Here is a 7,793-nt window from a genome sequence, read left to right on the forward strand (position 1 = left end):
AGAAAACTAAACGAGTAAATTCAGTTTTCTGTGATTTGGCCTTTTAAAGCTTTACTCAGAGTGTTTGGGGCACTTGGAGTTGTTAAGGTCAGAGCACGCAGAGTGGACAAACATCTACACACAGAAACAGGCGTGATAGCCCTGGGGCCCATGGTGCAGCAGGGACAGGCCAACTTTTATCCTTTTTGGATCCCTCATATAAACTGTAATGCCAAAAGTATTTGGTAGTCTTCCTTCACACACATATGAACTGGAGTGGCATCCCATTCTTAATCCATAGGGTTTAATGTGATGTCGGCCCACCCTTTGCAGCTATAACAGCTTCAACTCTTCTGGGAAGGCTTTCCACAAGGGTTAGGAGTGTTTATGGGAATTTCTGACCGTTCTTCCAGAAGCACATTTGTGAGGTCAGACACTGATGTTGGACGAGAAGGCCTGGCTCACAGTCTCCGCTCTAATTCATCCCAAAGGTGTTCTATGGGGTTGAGGTCAGGACTCTGTGCAGGCCAGTCAAGTTCTTCCACACCAAACTGGCTCATCCACGTCTTTATGGACCTGCTTTGTGCACTGGTGTGCAGTCATGTTGGAGCAGGAAGGGGCCGTCCCCAAACTGTTCCCACAAAGTTGGGAGCATGAAACTGTCCAAAATCTCTTGGTGTTGAAGCTTTAAGAGCTCCTTTCACTGGAACTAAGGGGCCGAGCCCAACGCCTGAAAAACAAGCCCACACCATGTTCCCCCCTCCACCAAACTTTACACAACAGTAACATTAACTTCTTTACATTGTTGCAATTTTATTGGTTTATTGATTGTGTTTTTTAATTCTATTAAATTTACTAATGATTATTATTACTGTTTTAGCTTTTAGATTTGCTTTTAGACTCCAACTTTTCACTCCTTATTTTATATATTAGCTAAGCTACATTGTAAATGGCCATCTCCCACAACACAACGCTTGATTGACTGACTGATGAAAATAAAGAAATTTAGCTACATTAATGTGCAACCCTCTATAATAAATAAAGGAAATAATCTGGGTAAGATTTGAAGACTCTTATGCGAATCAGGACGTTTTCTGTTTTTAGCTCTAAGCCAGAGTCCAAAAGGCAGAAGTTCTGCACAAACAGCCATAGAAATGTGAGCATCACATTTAAACAGTAAAGACAGGCAGTAGAGACCCCAGGCAGTCACTGACCCCTGGCTTTCAATGAATCAATCAATCAACCAACCTTTATTTAGTCTCTGAGAACATTGAGGGTGCCCGTCATTTACAATGTTGCCGAGCTAGTACAGAGTAAGGGACTGATGTGTAAGAATAAATAAATTCAATAAAATAAAGTAAATTCAATAAATGAAAACTCAGATCAGGTAAGTATAAAAAGTGAAACATTAATAATAATAAAATACATAAAAATGTTATAATAAAAAAAAATAATAAAACAAATTAAAACATACAACAAATGTAAAGGTTAATAAAATCAAGTTAAAATAAAATAAAGATAAGAATATAAAAGACAAAAAATAAATAAAAATACAAATAAAAATACAAATAAATAAATATATCAAAATGCCAAATATTAATAAAACAATAATAATTAAAAGACAAATATGGATAGATAAGATAATAATATAATTAAAATAAGATAAAAATGGTAAGAAATCAGGTTAAACAGTGTGAGGCAGAGTGGAGGTGGTTAGAGAGTAGAAGTTTAAAGTGACCGAGGGACCCAGCGAGCTGAGCTGTAGTGTGTCCTGTAGTGAGGATCCAGTTCACTGGTGCTGGAATTAAAAGCAGATTTCCCCAGTTCAGTAAAAACCCTCGGTACTTGGCATGTGATCCAGCCACTGGATCGAGTCTGGTAAATACCATTATTTACAGACATCAGTGAAGTAATATATTCTGGCATTCGGCTGGAGAGCGTTTTATAAAGGAAAATAAACCAGTGTGTTTCCCGCCATGTAGCTTGTGAGGGCCAACCAACTTTCTCATCCAGTCTGCAGTGATGAGTTTTATAAGGGTCTCCAGTGACGAACCTCAGTGCCGAATGATGGACTGAGGCCAGTGGTTTGAGGGAGCTGGTAGATGCATGTCTGTAAATTACATCACCGTAGTCCATGACCGACAGTAAGGCTGCCTCAACTATACACAGGGAAACAGGATGTATTTCTATACAGGTTACTGCGCTTCTGCCTACATTTACTAACCACTTCATGTTTATCATCCAGCCATATGCAGAGATATTTATACTCTGTGACTCTCTGTGTAGGATCCTGTCAGAGTAGTGACATTTACAGAATTAATAGCATGAACTTAGTTTTCTTAGCATTTAAAACCAGTTTGTGTTTACATAAAGCAACATGTAGAGCATTAAATGAGCATAAACAGAGTCAGCTGAACAGTATAAAACCGCGTCATCCGCAAACAGGTGTACTTTGCAGTCTGAGGCAGAGGCAGTCAGTTCATTAACATATATTTTGAATAAAACTGGGCCCAAATTTGAACCTTGTGGTACTCTGATGCCTCAGTGTATTCTGGGATTTTCACTGAGATCTTTAGGGAGGAACATGTGCTTTACCAGAGGAAGGTCTACTGCTTTGTTCATCTGAGCTTTAAGAAGTTTGTGGCTGCTGTTTGTGTTTCACTGCTACAAGAACAAGAGCTTGCAGGAACTGTGGGTATTTAAACGTCTAAACAGAGTGATCTGAGAACATTCCACTGGAGGAGCTGCTGAAAGGAGGCGTGGAAAAAAGGTGTAGAGATTCAGACTTGACACCTAGATCTTTTCCTCCATTTCCTGCTGGGCATCTCACTGGAGTCCAATCAGAGACTCCTACAGGGTCTACTGACCCCCACACAGCACAGCTCAGAGGGAACTAGACAGTACATCAAGAGTTTAATCAAAGAAGATAATACACAATATTACATCTCCACTGAGAGCTCCATCAATCTGTTCCTCTGTCTGTCTGAGATGAATGACCAGTCTCTCTCCAGAGAGCTTCAGGAGTATCTAAACTCAGAGAGACACTCAGAGGAGAATCTCTCACCTGGACAGTGTTCAGCACTAGCCTGCATGCTCCTGACCTCAGAGGAGGTTCTGGATGAGAAAAGTGTTGTTATATCTACATTTATACAAGCTATCGATAGTTAAACATTGACATTATGTAATATCACTTACCATATCAAGTAAAAAAAAAATCTTATTCCGTTTTCAGAATTTGGAGACTTACACAAGACCTACAACTACCTAGAAATGCCTGGGAGGGCTCATGTGTCAAGTCAAGGAAAGTCAAGTCAAAGTTTATTTATATTGCACTTATTGTGCAACAGGCATTTTTGCGAACAGCTTTACAGAAAGTCTGGTTCAAAGCCACATTGAGCAAGCCAGTGGTGACCGGGCCAATGAAAAACTCTCTAACAGCAAAAGGAAGAAACCTTGAGAGGAACCAAAACCTAAAAGCAGAATGTGTCCTCCTCTGGACCACACAGGACAGCAAATATGGAGTAAAAGTAAACAGAAATCAGCCTGTCCTTGGACAGATGTATTTAGATTAGCCAGTGATAACCCATGACCACTGTTAGAAGCAGAGCCCAAGCCTTTATGGGTCCATAAGCAGCATTTGATTTGGGCTCCCCAACTGCCTCGGCGCCACCAATACTACAGGCTCTTGTTGGAGTTGGGGTGCTGGAACTTATCCTAGTGGTCATTGGGTGGCACCCTGGACAGGTCGCCAGTCCATTGCAGGGCATCATTTAAATAGTATCTTTTTATTTATATAAAAATAAATGAATGGAATAAGTAAATTCAAATGTAAAACACCAGCAATGTTATTCTAATTAAATAGAAACCTGACGTAACATTAACAGTGAAACAAGTATAACAAGCTAAATAAGGCATTATAATGTTGGAATATAACAGTGAAGACTCCATAATTGTAATGTAAACAATGTTAGCCTGTTTTAACTTTTAGTCTAATACTAACTTTTATATTTTAACGTATTAAGATATCAAGGCTATTTAGTGATGTTTAGTCAAGCATGAGCTTTAATAAGGCAAGATATACTTCCTAGGCTTTTTGTAACCAAGTAACTAGCTAACATTAGCATACATTACAGCCTAGCCAGCATACAGGACAGTTCATGTTTAATCAAACATGATCCTAAATAGAAAATCCGCATAGTCGTGTGTATTATACCAAGAGGAATGTCCATTTTAATGGAGGGAATCTCGCTACTGTTTTTTTTTTCCAGCTAAAGATACCATGACTGCACTGAAGGCTTGTTTGACACATCTGTCCAGCCAGTGAATGTAAATGGTAATTTACCATTATATGTTGTGCAGACACACCTTTATTTAGCTGTTTTCCTCTTAGCTGGTCTCCTTCTTTCATTTCCCTGTACCAGAGTTCTATGTTCTTTTTTATGGCCCTTCCTTTACACAACTGCCTCTTCCATCAACTGTCTGGACCTTCTCTTTGGCAAAGCAGGCCCTAAGTAGCTGCTTAGTTCACGTATGCATTGGGCTGGCTCTGGTTAGTGGCCTGTCAGGAACACAGAGAAACAGATCTATGAGAATCAGCAATTGTTACCAAAGCCTGTAATGATGATCTGTTCAAGTGACGATTGCTGCACAGCATTGGACTGTAATATGATCAGGCCTAAGTCCACACTGGAATATTTCATTTGTTTGATTTCTATGCAAGTAGGTCTATAATGTGATGGCTCACAGGGATCAAGAGTAGCTTTCTTAATCAGATGTTTAATTGCTGATAGTTTAACCCTTTGATTTACAACATGGGACAAAATGGACCTGACTAAGTTTCTACTTCTGTTGTGGGCTTGCTTTACCAGAATAAGCTGGACATGCCACCTATCATGAAGCTTAAAGTGAAGGAGATGCAGAGCTCAGAATTTGGGTTCAATGGCAACATGGCCATGGTGAGCATGTGTTAAAGAAGGAAAGGCTGTTTTCCTCCTGAGCACCATGTGTGATGATAAAGCAGTGGATGGCAACAGTGTAGAGAAAAAAAAACAGCAGTGATCCAGAACAAAAAATAGTGAACAAAACGGATCAGACACCCATTCATGTAAGCAGACGACATGGTGGCCCATTGTGCACTGCTATAATATACTGGATGTTCATGAAGGACCTGGTCAAAGAGCTTTTCATGCCACATGTGCAGAGGCACCTGGAGGGCATGCCGTGCCTCCAAAAGCATATCACTGATTCGGTGGAAAGATGTGGGTTAAAACAAACAAAGCCACAACCCAGTCACAGGAAGACAGCAGACAGGAAAGCCAAGTGCAAGTGGAAAAGTCAGCAGCTGGTGTTCTCAGTGAACTGCAGGTTACACTACAGCTCAATGTAAGCATATTTCTAATATTAAATGCATTATTGTTTGGATGAATCATTGCTAAAATACTTATTAAAAAATGTATTATTATAGCATTTATTCATGTATTAATCACCCTTGAATACATGCATTTACACAAGTGTGGAAACTTGATGTAGTAATACAAAAATTACTTTTGTTCATAAAGTAAGAAATGAAGAATGACAATGATGAATTGTAGCAATCAAAGAGACCTAGACGCTGTCGAGACCTGGATCTATAACACATAATCTACTGTTGTTATTTTAATGGAGTGCTTCTATTTTAACATAACTTTTCTAGCCTTTACTTTAGAAAAGTGCCCCGGGAAACTTCAGGAAACGGACCAATCACTTGTAAATATCACACAAGATGCTACTGAGCCAATTACAATTGTGCAATACAGTGAGCACTGTGACTTGCATGATTGACACACAAGGGAGGGACCCTCAAGAGTGTGGTTGCAATAATGAGTGGGCCCCTTTGTACAGGGTGATTCAAAAAGATCCATCTGATTTCAAGGTGCTGTGTTTTTACCACTGTGAGGTGCAGAGGAACCAATCACAATCCAATTGTAAGAGGAGGTCACAGAGTTTCTGACTGTCAGTGGAAGATGGCTCCCTTCAGTCTGAGAGGAGATGAGACCCCTGAGCAGAAAGCATTCTGCGTTCTCCACTTCAATAAGAGTGAATCCGTCAGAACTGTGCAGCGTGGGCAGTGAAGCTCCAACAGTTCAGAGCATTCGTCATTGGTTCCACAGCTCTGTATGATCTCTGAAATCCCATTGAAAGAGCCGTGAGTGCAGCGGCACCCAACAGGCTCAGTCCAGTCTGGGATGAGTTTGACTGTGGTGTTGATATCGTCCGTACAGCTGGAGGAGGTTCAGACTGAGACCTTGCAGAACTACATAATAAACTTTATGCTTTTTTAAGCCATTTACAGTTCACTGCGTTGATCTGTAACGATTTTCAAGTGAAATAAATCACCTTGAAATCAGATGATTTTTTTTAATCACCCTGTATTTTATGTGAAGGAGACATACAAACGTCTTACTTACCGGATCATGTAGTTTGTCATGGTAAACACTCCTGCCTAGCAATTTAGAATAAGAGTAACTCAAAAACACTGCTAAGCAAGCTCTAGCACAGTTCTACCTCCAGATTCCACCCCGTGGTTTCGTCTCCTTCATTTCACCGTAAAAGGGTGCCTCTGCGGCACATTCAAGAGGAGAATTCCTCAACTTACCCTCTCATTGTTTTTGCTGATGTGTGCACAGTGTTAAAACTCACTCCTTTGCCTTGTTGTTTTTGCTCATTATTGACTCTGTCTGTATTAGATTTTCATTAAGCTTGTCCCCTGTAAACTGATTGCCATGTATAACTGTAGTCAGTGTGCACTGGTTGTTGTAGCTAACTTTTTGTCTGGGAATGAGGTTAGTCTTTGGCCCAATCCCATTTCACCCCTTGCCCATACCACTGAGCCCTTAGCCCTCTGTTTTGCACGCTCATATGAAGGGTAAGGGTGTTCCAATGTTTGAAACCCACAAATGTAAGTATTTTCTCCATTTAAAGAAATATGATAACCAATGGATTATCTTTAGTTTAGTGGGGTTTCAATGTATTTTGGTCATTTTTTTACATAACAAGCATATAAATCACTAATAGCATGCCAATGTTGCAGAAAACGGTCTCACTTTGCACACACCTTATGGCACTCTAGCACAGTTCAGTGCTCTCAACACACGGCTTATGGCGCTCTAGCACAGTTCTCACTGAACACACGGCTTATGGCGCTCTAGCACAGTTCAGTGCTCTCAACACACGGCTTATGGCGCTCTAGCACAGTTCTCACTGAACACACGGCTTATGGCGCTCTAGCACAGTTCAGTGCTCTCAACACACGGCTTATGGCGCTCTAGCACAGTTCAGTACGAGGTAGAAGTGTACATCTTATTACTGGTAATGTATAAAGTGACATGTATAAAGTGACATGTATAAAGTGACGTGTAGGGGTGATATAGTGTAGGAGAGATATAGTGTAGGGGTGATATAGAGGAGGGGTGATATAGTGTAGGGGTGATATAGTGGAGGCATGATATAGTGGAGGGGTGATATAGTGGAGGCACTGATTCAGTAAAGCAGCAGAGATGAATAAGTGGACATGAAGTGCCATTGCAGTGACATCTAATTGGAGTTTAAGAGTCTTACAGCTTCAGGGAAGAAGCTGTTTCTCAGTCTGGTAGTTTTGCTCTTAATGCTCTGCAGCCTCCTACCTGAGGGGAGTGGGACAAAAAGTGTGTGTGCTGGTGAGTGGGGTCCTTCATGATGCAGGTGTAAATGTCCATGGTGGTGGGAAGGCTGACTCCAACAGTCCTCTGTGCAGCCTTCACCACCCTCTGCAGAGCTTTCCTCTCTGCCTCAGAGCA

The 7,793-nt window shown here is 40.8% G+C and overlaps 1 pseudogene; it reads right to left on the reverse strand.

Moving 5' to 3' along the window:
- LOC108413175 overlaps positions 1-7,793 on the reverse strand; it is a 250,452-nt pseudogene that overhangs the window by 186,747 nt on the left and 55,912 nt on the right.

Source organism: Pygocentrus nattereri, chromosome 2 (assembly GCF_015220715.1).
Source record: "Pygocentrus nattereri isolate fPygNat1 chromosome 2, fPygNat1.pri, whole genome shotgun sequence".
Lineage (NCBI taxonomy): Eukaryota > Metazoa > Chordata > Actinopteri > Characiformes > Serrasalmidae > Pygocentrus > Pygocentrus nattereri.